The sequence below is a fragment of the Hyla sarda genome, unplaced genomic scaffold, assembly GCF_029499605.1.
Source record: "Hyla sarda isolate aHylSar1 unplaced genomic scaffold, aHylSar1.hap1 scaffold_921, whole genome shotgun sequence".
NCBI classification, from domain to species: Eukaryota; Metazoa; Chordata; class Amphibia; order Anura; family Hylidae; genus Hyla; species Hyla sarda.
In genome coordinates this window covers 24,160-38,214 of record NW_026610951.1, presented here as the reverse complement: position 1 = coordinate 38,214, position 14,055 = coordinate 24,160, and the positions used below count along the sequence as shown (strand labels likewise).

The 14,055-nt window shown below is 45.3% G+C and overlaps 5 non-coding genes across 5 annotated transcripts; all 5 read right to left on the bottom strand.

The window, feature by feature from the left end:
- Window positions 1-1,516: 1,516 nt before the first annotated feature.
- On the bottom strand, window positions 1,517-1,707 carry LOC130349705 (U2 spliceosomal RNA). Its single transcript, XR_008886979.1, has one exon. It is a non-coding gene; the product is annotated as a U2 spliceosomal RNA (small nuclear RNA).
- Window positions 1,708-3,803: 2,096 nt separating this feature from the next.
- Window positions 3,804-3,995, bottom strand: LOC130349732 (U2 spliceosomal RNA). Its single transcript, XR_008887004.1, has one exon. It is a non-coding gene; the product is annotated as a U2 spliceosomal RNA (small nuclear RNA).
- Window positions 3,996-7,640: 3,645 nt separating this feature from the next.
- On the bottom strand, window positions 7,641-7,831 carry LOC130349704 (U2 spliceosomal RNA). Its single transcript, XR_008886978.1, has one exon. It is a non-coding gene; the product is annotated as a U2 spliceosomal RNA (small nuclear RNA).
- Window positions 7,832-9,926: 2,095 nt separating this feature from the next.
- Window positions 9,927-10,117, bottom strand: LOC130349702 (U2 spliceosomal RNA). The gene has a single exon (XR_008886977.1). It is a non-coding gene; the product is annotated as a U2 spliceosomal RNA (small nuclear RNA).
- A 2,096-nt stretch (window positions 10,118-12,213) lies between these two features.
- Window positions 12,214-12,405, bottom strand: LOC130349734 (U2 spliceosomal RNA). Its single transcript, XR_008887006.1, has one exon. It is a non-coding gene; the product is annotated as a U2 spliceosomal RNA (small nuclear RNA).
- Between the last annotated feature and the right edge of the window lie 1,650 nt (window positions 12,406-14,055).

Here is a 14,055-nt window from a genome sequence, read left to right as displayed (position 1 = left end):
ACTCTGCAAGGCCTGTGGAAGTGAGTGACATCATAGCACTGTAGTTCTGAGGGTTCTAGATGGATGCAACAATCTCCTGTTGCTTCTATGAAGGCCATAATAGACGACATCACCAAACAGCTCCATAGTCACATACACAGCAAAGGAGAGATGTTGTTTACACCTAGTGATGTCAGTGGTATTGAGTGACATCACAGCACAGTGCTAAGGCTCCTGGGCCTGGACACAGCAGCGGCTGCAATATCTCAACGGAGAATACGTTTATATATATGTGTGTGTGTGCGCGTATATATATATATATATATATATATATATATATATATATATATATATATATTTCTCCGCCGAAATCACTTTTAAACCCATTTCCACCTTTTTTTCCCTTCTCTTCCTCTTACTTTTTTTTCAAGTTTTTTTACGTTTTTCTCCTTTTCGCCTCTTTTCTGGGCGTATTATTCTTCTTTTTCTTCTTTTTTTTCGTCTAATGCATACCCCATCAGTGCAGCAATGCTTATTCAATACCGCCAGCAGATGGAGACACTGGGGGATAATTTTCTAAGGATTTATACTGATTTTTCCTGTCTGAATTTGTCGCACAGAAAGTTGCAGGCCAAATATGTGTGACATTTCTGCGACTTTAGCTTCTAGAGCATTTTTACAACATTATACATAGGTGCTGAATACATAAAAAGCGACTGTTCAGCGACAGACAAGTCGCATCGGCTGAAAGTAGGCCAGAATGTCAGTCCATGTTGGAGCAGGTTTAGATACAGTCTAAAGTATAGATCTCAAAGTCTGTGCACAGAATTTAGCAAGGGCCTCGCACCTTCTGATGCATCAGGTAGGTGCACAATAGCATAGCCTAACCCTCTGTACTTTGGTCTATATTGATGCGGGACATAGACAGCCAGCTGATGACCAATCCATTAGTGCAATGGATGGCTGGAAGCATTTGTCTTTGCCTTTGCAATACCACAGAAGCAATGCATGGTCAATGTACAGCAATGACACACCTGTGTGAACAGCCAGGAGACCCCCCCCCCCCCCATGTTATGTTACATAGTTACATAGTTAGTACGGTCGAAAAAAGACATATGTCCATCAAGTTCAACCAGGGAATTAAGGGGTAGGGGTGTGGCGCGATATTGGGGAAGGGATGAGATTTTATATTTCTTCATAAGCATTAATCTTATTTTGTCAATTAGGAACATTCAGCACCCACCCGCTATCAAGGCAGCTGCCTATCATGTCATGCCCTACCTGCACAGGTGTGCTGGCTACTCAAATGATCCAATTAAGGAGGCCATTTAGTCAGCAGCAGCAGAAGTCCTGTGCCTGGACGCTCCAACAGCGGCCAGACACAAGCAGAAGCAGAAGCAGCAGAAGCAGCAGCAGCAGCAGCACCACCTTTTGTTTTTTGGCTGCAGCAGCAGCAAGGCCCACAGGGCTGGCTAGCTGGCTAGCCAGCAAGCAGGTAGCAATGAAAGTAGGAATCTTTCTTTTTAACCCTGTAAGGGGGTGGTGCACTGTACCCGAAGATACTGCCATATCGGGTCAATGCATAGGGCGACGGAAGCAAGCTTCGAAATCGGCCCCCGTTCTCAAAAATCCATTTAATATATGGTCCCCAGATAGGGGACGTATCAGATATTAAACTGATAAGAACAGATACTACACTTGATCTTAGCCAAAAGGCCGAGAAGCGATAACCGTGAAAGGGGCGGGCCCAACAAGGTGCCCTTCATGGGCACTATCACTGCTTGCTGTCAGGGAGGCTGCCAGACAATTTTCCATGCACACTCTGGGCTGGGGGGCAGTCAACCACCAGTACACACAGCAGAACCTAAACCCATACCATTATTGCTAAGCAGCAAGACAGGGGCCCATTGCACTCCCACGGGGCCTTTTTAAATGCAATCCATAACCCGGATTTGCCAGGAACCCTTCTTACTCCTCCTACTTGCATGTGACACTGGGCTTAGGATCTGCATAGGAAACACACACACAAGCACACACCTACCTTTGTTGCCTGCAGATGCCTCCTTGGCTGTCCCCAAACGGTATCAAACCAACACCCACGGGAAGCTGTAAGCATAGAGGACATGCCTGCACCCCATTGGACTTACCTGTGTGGGTTAAACCCGGGTTATTTGACAACCTATGGCGGTGATGGTTCTGCTCAGGCAGAGCAGTGCTGATGCTCCTCATAAAGCTGTCGCTGCTGTGAAGGTTCTAGGTGACATCACAAATCCCTATGGTTACATACACAACAAAGCTGGGTTGTTGTTGTTTACACTCTGCAAGGCCTGTGGAAGTGAGTGACATCATAGCACTGTAGTTCTGAGGGTTCTAGATGGATGCAACAATCTCCTGTTGCTTCTATGAAGGCCATAATAGACGACATCACCAAACAGCTCCATAGTCACATACACAGCAAAGGAGAGATGTTGTTTACACCTAGTGATGTCAGTGGTATTGAGTGACATCACAGCACAGTGCTAAGGCTCCTGGGCCTGGACACAGCAGCGGCTGCAATATCTCAACGGAGAATACGTTTATATATATGTGTGTGTGTGCGCGTATATATATATATATATATATATATATATATATATATATATATATATTTCTCCGCCGAAATCACTTTTAAACCCATTTCCACCTTTTTTTCCCTTCTCTTCCTCTTACTTTTTTTTCACGTTTTTTTACGTTTTTCTCCTTTTCGCCTCTTTTCTGGGCGTATTATTCTTCTTTTTCTTCTTTTTTTTCGTCTAATGCATACCCCATCAGTGCAGCAATGCTTATTCAATACCGCCAGCAGATGGAGACACTGGGGGATAATTTTCTAAGGATTTATACTGATTTTTCCTGTCTGAATTTGTCGCACAGAAAGTTGCAGGCCAAATATGTGTGACATTTCTGCGACTTTAGCTTCTAGAGCATTTTTACAACATTATACATAGGTGCTGAATACATAAAAAGCGACTGTTCAGCGACAGACAAGTCGCATCGGCTGAAAGTAGGCCAGAATGTCAGTCCATGTTGGAGCAGGTTTAGATACAGTCTAAAGTATAGATCTCAAAGTCTGTGCACAGAATTTAGCAAGGGCCTCGCACCTTCTGATGCATCAGGTAGGTGCACAATAGCATAGCCTAACCCTCTGTACTTTGGTCTATATTGATGCGGGACATAGACAGCCAGCTGATGACCAATCCATTAGTGCAATGGATGGCTGGAAGCATTTGTCTTTGCCTTTGCAATACCACAGAAGCAATGCATGGTCAATGTACAGCAATGACACACCTGTGTGAACAGCCAGGAGACCCCCCCCCCCCCCCCCATGTTATGTTACATAGTTACATAGTTAGTACGGTCGAAAAAAGACATATGTCCATCAAGTTCAACCAGGGAATTAAGGGGTAGGGGTGTGGCGCGATATTGGGGAAGGGATGAGATTTTATATTTCTTCATAAGCATTAATCTTATTTTGTCAATTAGGAACATTCAGCACCCACCCGCTATCAAGGCAGCTGCCTATCATGTCATGCCCTACCTGCACAGGTGTGCTGGCTACTCAAATGATCCAATTAAGGAGGCCATTTAGTCAGCAGCAGCAGAAGTCCTGTGCCTGGACGCTCCAACAGCGGCCAGACACAAGCAGAAGCAGAAGCAGCAGAAGCAGCAGCAGCACCACCTTTTGTTTTTTGGCTGCAGCAGCAGCAAGGCCCACAGGGCTGGCTAGCTGGCTAGCCAGCAAGCAGGTAGCAATGAAAGTAGGAATCTTTCTTTTTAACCCTGTAAGGGGGTGGTGCACTGTACCCGAAGATACTGCCATATCGGGTCAATGCATAGGGCGACGGAAGCAAGCTTCGAAATCGGCCCCCGTTCTCAAAAATCCATTTAATATATGGTCCCCAGATAGGGGACGTATCAGATATTAAACTGATAAGAACAGATTTTTTTTTTAAGTTAGCCCTCAGAACTCACTCAGAGTTCCAAGATCTTATTTGGAACTCAATTTTGTGTTCATCATCAGGTAACATGTTTTTATTTCTTTTCTTAAACACTAATGAAACAAAATAGAACATTTAAAAACAAAATAAGAAACAACATAAAATAGCAAAACCAAACATTACTTTCTAATTAAGCAAAACCAAATTAGAAGGTCATCCCCTTCCTCCATGCAAACACCATTAGAAAGTCTATCAGTCCTCGACTGATATTGCCATTTGCTATATCTTTCTTAACTTGAGACGCTAACCAGCCTGGAATTTTATACGTTTCAACAAAACGGTTCATGTCTGCCTTGAAAGAAAAATAGACTTTATCCCGAGCTTCTTCTTCCCGGTTCTTCAAGCCTATCTTTAGATCCATCATATCTTTGTCAAACGTTTTTCTTTCTGCTTCCGACAAATTTTCCAACAAACCACCAAGCACACCAAAATACTGCACTGGCACATACACTTCCTCCTCTCTCTTCTTCTTCTGCTCTGTAGGTCTTCTAGTTGGAACCTGCTCCACTTCTGGTTCTTTCACTTCAGCTGGTTCCTCTCTGCTTCTTTTTACAGCTTCCTTTTTCTCTGAATTTTTCTCAGACTTTTTCTTAGGACACGAGCCAAGCAGATGGCCCTCCTCACCACACAGATGGCATTTCCTTTTCTTTTGACAATTTTCCACGTCGTGACCCTCCTCTTGACACTTGAAACACCACAAAAACGTGCAATCCTCCTTTCTGTGACCGTACTGTTTACATTTGCGGCAAAAATCTTGCATGCCAGAAAAATACAGATCCCCGTTCACAGAACCAATTTTAAACCGTCCTGGGGGGATCACTAACTTGCCATCTGCCATTTTAAATTTCACATGGAACCTCCACTTGGTGGTCCATAGTCCATATTGATTAAATACCTTGCCTTTAGGCAGAACACTGTCACAGAATCGAGACAAAAAGGTAACGATATCCTCCTCCGAAGTATATGGGCTATACATCCTTATAGTCACCAATCGTTCTCTACGTGGGAAATGTGGAACTATCTCCACCCCTTCCAAAACCGGACATACCTTCTTTTGCTGCAATATGTTCCAAAATGACTCATAGTCCTCTTCAGAAGCCAGCACCACGTCGTAGTATCCACTTCTGGGAAACTCAAGCATGGATAGGATTTGCTCCCTCTTGACTTCCAGCAACTTAAACAGCACTTCTTCCACGACAAAGACAAGGCCTCTTTCCTTCTTCCGGACATCGAGCAGGGAAATACGAACTCCATTCCGAAGTCTCGCAAAAGGCGGCACGCCTTCCGAAGAAAAAACGCAATCTTCCTCCATGTCCATGATGTCCAGACACCTCCCCCACCGAAGTAGGTAGGTGGGGATCGCCTCCCGTTGTCTGGGGACTAAGCCGGCTCCCTGATAGCAGCAGGGGGGTGAAGTCCCTCCGTTAAGAAGGACGATCCCCCCAGGCAAAGGAGCCGGGTACCCCAGACACCCTCTGGCCAGACCAAGTGAGCAGAACTACACTTGATCTTAGCCAAAAGGCCGAGAAGCGATAACCGTGAAAGGGGCGGGCCCAACAAGGTGCCCTTCATGGGCACTATCACTGCTTGCTGTCAGGGAGGCTGCCAGACAATTTTCCATGCACACTCTGGGCTGGGGGGCAGTCAACCACCAGTACACACAGCAGAACCTAAACCCATACCATTATTGCTAAGCAGCAAGACAGGGGCCCATTGCACTCCCACGGGGCCTTTTTAAATGCAATCCATAACCCGGATTTGCCAGGAACCCTTCTTACTCCTCCTACTTGCATGTGACACTGGGCTTAGGATCTGCATAGGAAACACACACACAAGCACACACCTACCTTTGTTGCCTGCAGATGCCTCCTTGGCTGTCCCCAAACGGTATCAAACCAACACCCACGGGAAGCTGTAAGCATAGAGGACATGCCTGCACCCCATTGGACTTACCTGTGTGGGTTAAACCCGGGTTATTTGACAACCTATGGCGGTGATGGTTCTGCTCAGGCAGAGCAGTGCTGATGCTCCTCATAAAGCTGTCGCTGCTGTGAAGGTTCTAGGTGACATCACAAATCCCTATGGTTACATACACAACAAAGCTGGGTTGTTGTTGTTTACACTCTGCAAGGCCTGTGGAAGTGAGTGACATCATAGCACTGTAGTTCTGAGGGTTCTAGATGGATGCAACAATCTCCTGTTGCTTCTATGAAGGCCATAATAGACGACATCACCAAACAGCTCCATAGTCACATACACAGCAAAGGAGAGATGTTGTTTACACCTAGTGATGTCAGTGGTATTGAGTGACATCACAGCACAGTGCTAAGGCTCCTGGGCCTGGACACAGCAGCGGCTGCAATATCTCAACGGAGAATACGTTTATATATATGTGTGTGTGTGCGCGTATATATATATATATATATATATATATATATATATATATATATATATATATATATTTCTCCGCCGAAATCACTTTTAAACCCATTTCCACCTTTTTTTCCCTTCTCTTCCTCTTACTTTTTTTTCACGTTTTTTTACGTTTTTCTCCTTTTCGCCTCTTTTCTGGGCGTATTATTCTTCTTTTTCTTCTTTTTTTTCGTCTAATGCATACCCCATCAGTGCAGCAATGCTTATTCAATACCGCCAGCAGATGGAGACACTGGGGGATAATTTTCTAAGGATTTATACTGATTTTTCCTGTCTGAATTTGTCGCACAGAAAGTTGCAGGCCAAATATGTGTGACATTTCTGCGACTTTAGCTTCTAGAGCATTTTTACAACATTATACATAGGTGCTGAATACATAAAAAGCGACTGTTCAGCGACAGACAAGTCGCATCGGCTGAAAGTAGGCCAGAATGTCAGTCCATGTTGGAGCAGGTTTAGATACAGTCTAAAGTATAGATCTCAAAGTCTGTGCACAGAATTTAGCAAGGGCCTCGCACCTTCTGATGCATCAGGTAGGTGCACAATAGCATAGCCTAACCCTCTGTACTTTGGTCTATATTGATGCGGGACATAGACAGCCAGCTGATGACCAATCCATTAGTGCAATGGATGGCTGGAAGCATTTGTCTTTGCCTTTGCAATACCACAGAAGCAATGCATGGTCAATGTACAGCAATGACACACCTGTGTGAACAGCCAGGAGACCCCCCCCCCCCATGTTATGTTACATAGTTACATAGTTAGTACGGTCGAAAAAAGACATATGTCCATCAAGTTCAACCAGGGAATTAAGGGGTAGGGGTGTGGCGCGATATTGGGGAAGGGATGAGATTTTATATTTCTTCATAAGCATTAATCTTATTTTGTCAATTAGGAACATTCAGCACCCACCCGCTATCAAGGCAGCTGCCTATCATGTCATGCCCTACCTGCACAGGTGTGCTGGCTACTCAAATGATCCAATTAAGGAGGCCATTTAGTCAGCAGCAGCAGAAGTCCTGTGCCTGGACGCTCCAACAGCGGCCAGACACAAGCAGAAGCAGCAGAAGCAGCAGCAGCACCACCTTTTGTTTTTTGGCTGCAGCAGCAGCAAGGCCCACAGGGCTGGCTAGCTGGCTAGCCAGCAAGCAGGTAGCAATGAAAGTAGGAATCTTTCTTTTTAACCCTGTAAGGGGGTGGTGCACTGTACCCGAAGATACTGCCATATCGGGTCAATGCATAGGGCGACGGAAGCAAGCTTCGAAATCGGCCCCCGTTCTCAAAAATCCATTTAATATATGGTCCCCAGATAGGGGACGTATCAGATATTAAACTGATAAGAACAGATACTACACTTGATCTTAGCCAAAAGGCCGAGAAGCGATAACCGTGAAAGGGGCGGGCCCAACAAGGTGCCCTTCATGGGCACTATCACTGCTTGCTGTCAGGGAGGCTGCCAGACAATTTTCCATGCACACTCTGGGCTGGGGGGCAGTCAACCACCAGTACACACAGCAGAACCTAAACCCATACCATTATTGCTAAGCAGCAAGACAGGGGCCCATTGCACTCCCACGGGGCCTTTTTAAATGCAATCCATAACCCGGATTTGCCAGGAACCCTTCTTACTCCTCCTACTTGCATGTGACACTGGGCTTAGGATCTGCATAGGAAACACACACACAAGCACACACCTACCTTTGTTGCCTGCAGATGCCTCCTTGGCTGTCCCCAAACGGTATCAAACCAACACCCACGGGAAGCTGTAAGCATAGAGGACATGCCTGCACCCCATTGGACTTACCTGTGTGGGTTAAACCCGGGTTATTTGACAACCTATGGCGGTGATGGTTCTGCTCAGGCAGAGCAGTGCTGATGCTCCTCATAAAGCTGTCGCTGCTGTGAAGGTTCTAGGTGACATCACAAATCCCTATGGTTACATACACAACAAAGCTGGGTTGTTGTTGTTTACACTCTGCAAGGCCTGTGGAAGTGAGTGACATCATAGCACTGTAGTTCTGAGGGTTCTAGATGGATGCAACAATCTCCTGTTGCTTCTATGAAGGCCATAATAGACGACATCACCAAACAGCTCCATAGTCACATACACAGCAAAGGAGAGATGTTGTTTACACCTAGTGATGTCAGTGGTATTGAGTGACATCACAGCACAGTGCTAAGGCTCCTGGGCCTGGACACAGCAGCGGCTGCAATATCTCAACGGAGAATACGTTTATATATATGTGTGTGTGTGCGCGTATATATATATATATATATATATATATATATATATATATATATTTCTCCGCCGAAATCACTTTTAAACCCATTTCCACCTTTTTTTCCCTTCTCTTCCTCTTACTTTTTTTCACGTTTTTTTACGTTTTTCTCCTTTTCGCCTCTTTTCTGGGCGTATTATTCTTCTTTTTCTTCTTTTTTTTCGTCTAATGCATACCCCATCAGTGCAGCAATGCTTATTCAATACCGCCAGCAGATGGAGACACTGGGGGATAATTTTCTAAGGATTTATACTGATTTTTCCTGTCTGAATTTGTCGCACAGAAAGTTGCAGGCCAAATATGTGTGACATTTCTGCGACTTTAGCTTCTAGAGCATTTTTACAACATTATACATAGGTGCTGAATACATAAAAAGCGACTGTTCAGCGACAGACAAGTCGCATCGGCTGAAAGTAGGCCAGAATGTCAGTCCATGTTGGAGCAGGTTTAGATACAGTCTAAAGTATAGATCTCAAAGTCTGTGCACAGAATTTAGCAAGGGCCTCGCACCTTCTGATGCATCAGGTAGGTGCACAATAGCATAGCCTAACCCTCTGTACTTTGGTCTATATTGATGCGGGACATAGACAGCCAGCTGATGACCAATCCATTAGTGCAATGGATGGCTGGAAGCATTTGTCTTTGCCTTTGCAATACCACAGAAGCAATGCATGGTCAATGTACAGCAATGACACACCTGTGTGAACAGCCAGGAGACCCCCCCCCCCCCCCATGTTATGTTACATAGTTACATAGTTAGTACGGTCGAAAAAAGACATATGTCCATCAAGTTCAACCAGGGAATTAAGGGGTAGGGGTGTGGCGCGATATTGGGGAAGGGATGAGATTTTATATTTCTTCATAAGCATTAATCTTATTTTGTCAATTAGGAACATTCAGCACCCACCCGCTATCAAGGCAGCTGCCTATCATGTCATGCCCTACCTGCACAGGTGTGCTGGCTACTCAAATGATCCAATTAAGGAGGCCATTTAGTCAGCAGCAGCAGAAGTCCTGTGCCTGGACGCTCCAACAGCGGCCAGACACAAGCAGAAGCAGAAGCAGCAGAAGCAGCAGCAGCAGCAGCACCACCTTTTGTTTTTTGGCTGCAGCAGCAGCAAGGCCCACAGGGCTGGCTAGCTGGCTAGCCAGCAAGCAGGTAGCAATGAAAGTAGGAATCTTTCTTTTTAACCCTGTAAGGGGGTGGTGCACTGTACCCGAAGATACTGCCATATCGGGTCAATGCATAGGGCGACGGAAGCAAGCTTCGAAATCGGCCCCCGTTCTCAAAAATCCATTTAATATATGGTCCCCAGATAGGGGACGTATCAGATATTAAACTGATAAGAACAGATACTACACTTGATCTTAGCCAAAAGGCCGAGAAGCGATAACCGTGAAAGGGGCGGGCCCAACAAGGTGCCCTTCATGGGCACTATCACTGCTTGCTGTCAGGGAGGCTGCCAGACAATTTTCCATGCACACTCTGGGCTGGGGGGCAGTCAACCACCAGTACACACAGCAGAACCTAAACCCATACCATTATTGCTAAGCAGCAAGACAGGGGCCCATTGCACTCCCACGGGGCCTTTTTAAATGCAATCCATAACCCGGATTTGCCAGGAACCCTTCTTACTCCTCCTACTTGCATGTGACACTGGGCTTAGGATCTGCATAGGAAACACACACACAAGCACACACCTACCTTTGTTGCCTGCAGATGCCTCCTTGGCTGTCCCCAAACGGTATCAAACCAACACCCACGGGAAGCTGTAAGCATAGAGGACATGCCTGCACCCCATTGGACTTACCTGTGTGGGTTAAACCCGGGTTATTTGACAACCTATGGCGGTGATGGTTCTGCTCAGGCAGAGCAGTGCTGATGCTCCTCATAAAGCTGTCGCTGCTGTGAAGGTTCTAGGTGACATCACAAATCCCTATGGTTACATACACAACAAAGCTGGGTTGTTGTTGTTTACACTCTGCAAGGCCTGTGGAAGTGAGTGACATCATAGCACTGTAGTTCTGAGGGTTCTAGATGGATGCAACAATCTCCTGTTGCTTCTATGAAGGCCATAATAGACGACATCACCAAACAGCTCCATAGTCACATACACAGCAAAGGAGAGATGTTGTTTACACCTAGTGATGTCAGTGGTATTGAGTGACATCACAGCACAGTGCTAAGGCTCCTGGGCCTGGACACAGCAGCGGCTGCAATATCTCAACGGAGAATACGTTTATATATATGTGTGTGTGTGCGCGTATATATATATATATATATATATATATATATATATATATATATATATTTCTCCGCCGAAATCACTTTTAAACCCATTTCCACCTTTTTTTCCCTTCTCTTCCTCTTACTTTTTTTTCACGTTTTTTTACGTTTTTCTCCTTTTCGCCTCTTTTCTGGGCGTATTATTCTTCTTTTTCTTCTTTTTTTTCGTCTAATGCATACCCCATCAGTGCAGCAATGCTTATTCAATACCGCCAGCAGATGGAGACACTGGGGGATAATTTTCTAAGGATTTATACTGATTTTTCCTGTCTGAATTTGTCGCACAGAAAGTTGCAGGCCAAATATGTGTGACATTTCTGCGACTTTAGCTTCTAGAGCATTTTTACAACATTATACATAGGTGCTGAATACATAAAAAGCGACTGTTCAGCGACAGACAAGTCGCATCGGCTGAAAGTAGGCCAGAATGTCAGTCCATGTTGGAGCAGGTTTAGATACAGTCTAAAGTATAGATCTCAAAGTCTGTGCACAGAATTTAGCAAGGGCCTCGCACCTTCTGATGCATCAGGTAGGTGCACAATAGCATAGCCTAACCCTCTGTACTTTGGTCTATATTGATGCGGGACATAGACAGCCAGCTGATGACCAATCCATTAGTGCAATGGATGGCTGGAAGCATTTGTCTTTGCCTTTGCAATACCACAGAAGCAATGCATGGTCAATGTACAGCAATGACACACCTGTGTGAACAGCCAGGAGACCCCCCCCCCCCCCCCCATGTTATGTTACATAGTTACATAGTTAGTACGGTCGAAAAAAGACATATGTCCATCAAGTTCAACCAGGGAATTAAGGGGTAGGGGTGTGGCGCGATATTGGGGAAGGGATGAGATTTTATATTTCTTCATAAGCATTAATCTTATTTTGTCAATTAGGAACATTCAGCACCCACCCGCTATCAAGGCAGCTGCCTATCATGTCATGCCCTACCTGCACAGGTGTGCTGGCTACTCAAATGATCCAATTAAGGAGGCCATTTAGTCAGCAGCAGCAGAAGTCCTGTGCCTGGACGCTCCAACAGCGGCCAGACACAAGCAGAAGCAGAAGCAGCAGAAGCAGCAGCAGCACCACCTTTTGTTTTTTGGCTGCAGCAGCAGCAAGGCCCACAGGGCTGGCTAGCTGGCTAGCCAGCAAGCAGGTAGCAATGAAAGTAGGAATCTTTCTTTTTAACCCTGTAAGGGGGTGGTGCACTGTACCCGAAGATACTGCCATATCGGGTCAATGCATAGGGCGACGGAAGCAAGCTTCGAAATCGGCCCCCGTTCTCAAAAATCCATTTAATATATGGTCCCCAGATAGGGGACGTATCAGATATTAAACTGATAAGAACAGATTTTTTTTTTTAAGTTGCCCTCAGAACTCACTCAGAGTTCCAAGATCTTATTTGAAACTCAATTATTGTGTTCATCCTTGGGTAACATAATTTAATTTCTTTTCTTAAACACCAAATGAAATAAAAAGAAACATTTTAAAATCAATACATAAAGAAAAAAACTCATAAAATAACTAAACCATACCTTACTTTCTAATTAACAAATCTCCATTAGAAAGTCATTCCCTTCCTCCAAGCATACACCGTTAGGAAATCAATCAAACCTAGACTGATATTCCCTCTAGTCACATCACTCTTTGCTTGAGATGCCAACCAGGCTGGAATTTTATACGCTTCAATGAAACGGTTCATATCCGCCTTAAAAGAAAAATAAACTTTGTCCCGCACCTCCTCCTCCCGTGACTTAAATCTTGCTTTTAGCTCAATCATTTCTTTATCAAATGTCCGTCTTTCTGTTTCTGACAGATTCTCCAATAAACTTCCAAGCACACCACCATATTGTGACGGCACAAACTCTTCCACCTCTTTCTTTTTCTTCTGTTCCGCTGCTCTTCTTATTGGAACCTGTTCTAGCTCAGGCTCTTTTGCTTCAACTACTTCCTCTCGGCTTCTTTTAACCGCCTCTTTTTTCCCAACCTTTTTCTTGGGACAAGAGCCAAGAAGATGGCCCTCATTCCCACACAGATGGCACTTCTTCTTCTTCTCACAATTCTCCGCCTCATGACCTTCTTCTTGGCACTTGAAGCACCACAGGAATGTACATACGTCCTTACTATGGCCATACTGCTTACACTTACGGCAAAACTCTTGCATGCCGGAGAAAAACAAGTCACCGTTTACCGTTCCAATTTTAAACCGCCCTGGCGGGACTATTAGCTTACCATCCACCGTTTCTTTAAATTTTACATCAAACTTCCATTTGGTAGTCCATAATCCAAACTGGTTCAAAATCTTACCTTTGGGCAATACATTATCACAAAATCTTAACAGGAAAGTAACAATGTCTTCTTCTGGTGTATATGGGCTGTACATTCTTACAGTCACCAGTCTTTCTCTGCGAGGGAAGTGTGGAATTATCCCCACTCCCTCCAGGACCGAACTTCCTTTCCTTTGCTGAAAACGGCTCCAGAATACATCATAGTCCTCTTCTGACATAAGCACAACATCATAGTATCCACTCTTTGGAAATTCCAGCATGGAAAGAATTTGTTCCTTCCTGATCTCCAAGAGCTTGAACAAAACATCCTCGACCACGAATACCAGGCCTCTCTCCTTTTTCCGCACATCCTGCAAGGAAATCCGCACTCCATTCCGTAATCTTGCGAAGGATGGTACACCTTCAGAAGCAGATCCACGATCTTCAGCCATCTCCAAGGTATCCAGGCACCTCCCCCACGCAAGCAGGTAGGTGTGGATCGCCTCCCGTTGTCTGGGGACTAGGCCGGCTCCCTAATAGCAGCAGGGGGGTGAAGTCCCTCCGTTAAGAAGGACGATCCCCCCAGGCAAAGGAGCCGGGTACCCCAGACACCCTCTGGCCAGACCAAGTGAGCAGAACTACACTTGATCTTAGCCAAAAGGCCGAGAAGCGATAACCGTGAAAGGGGCGGGCCCAACAAGGTGCCCTTCATGGGCACTATCACTGCTTGCTGTCAGGGAGGCTGCCAGACAATTTTCCATGCACACTCTGGG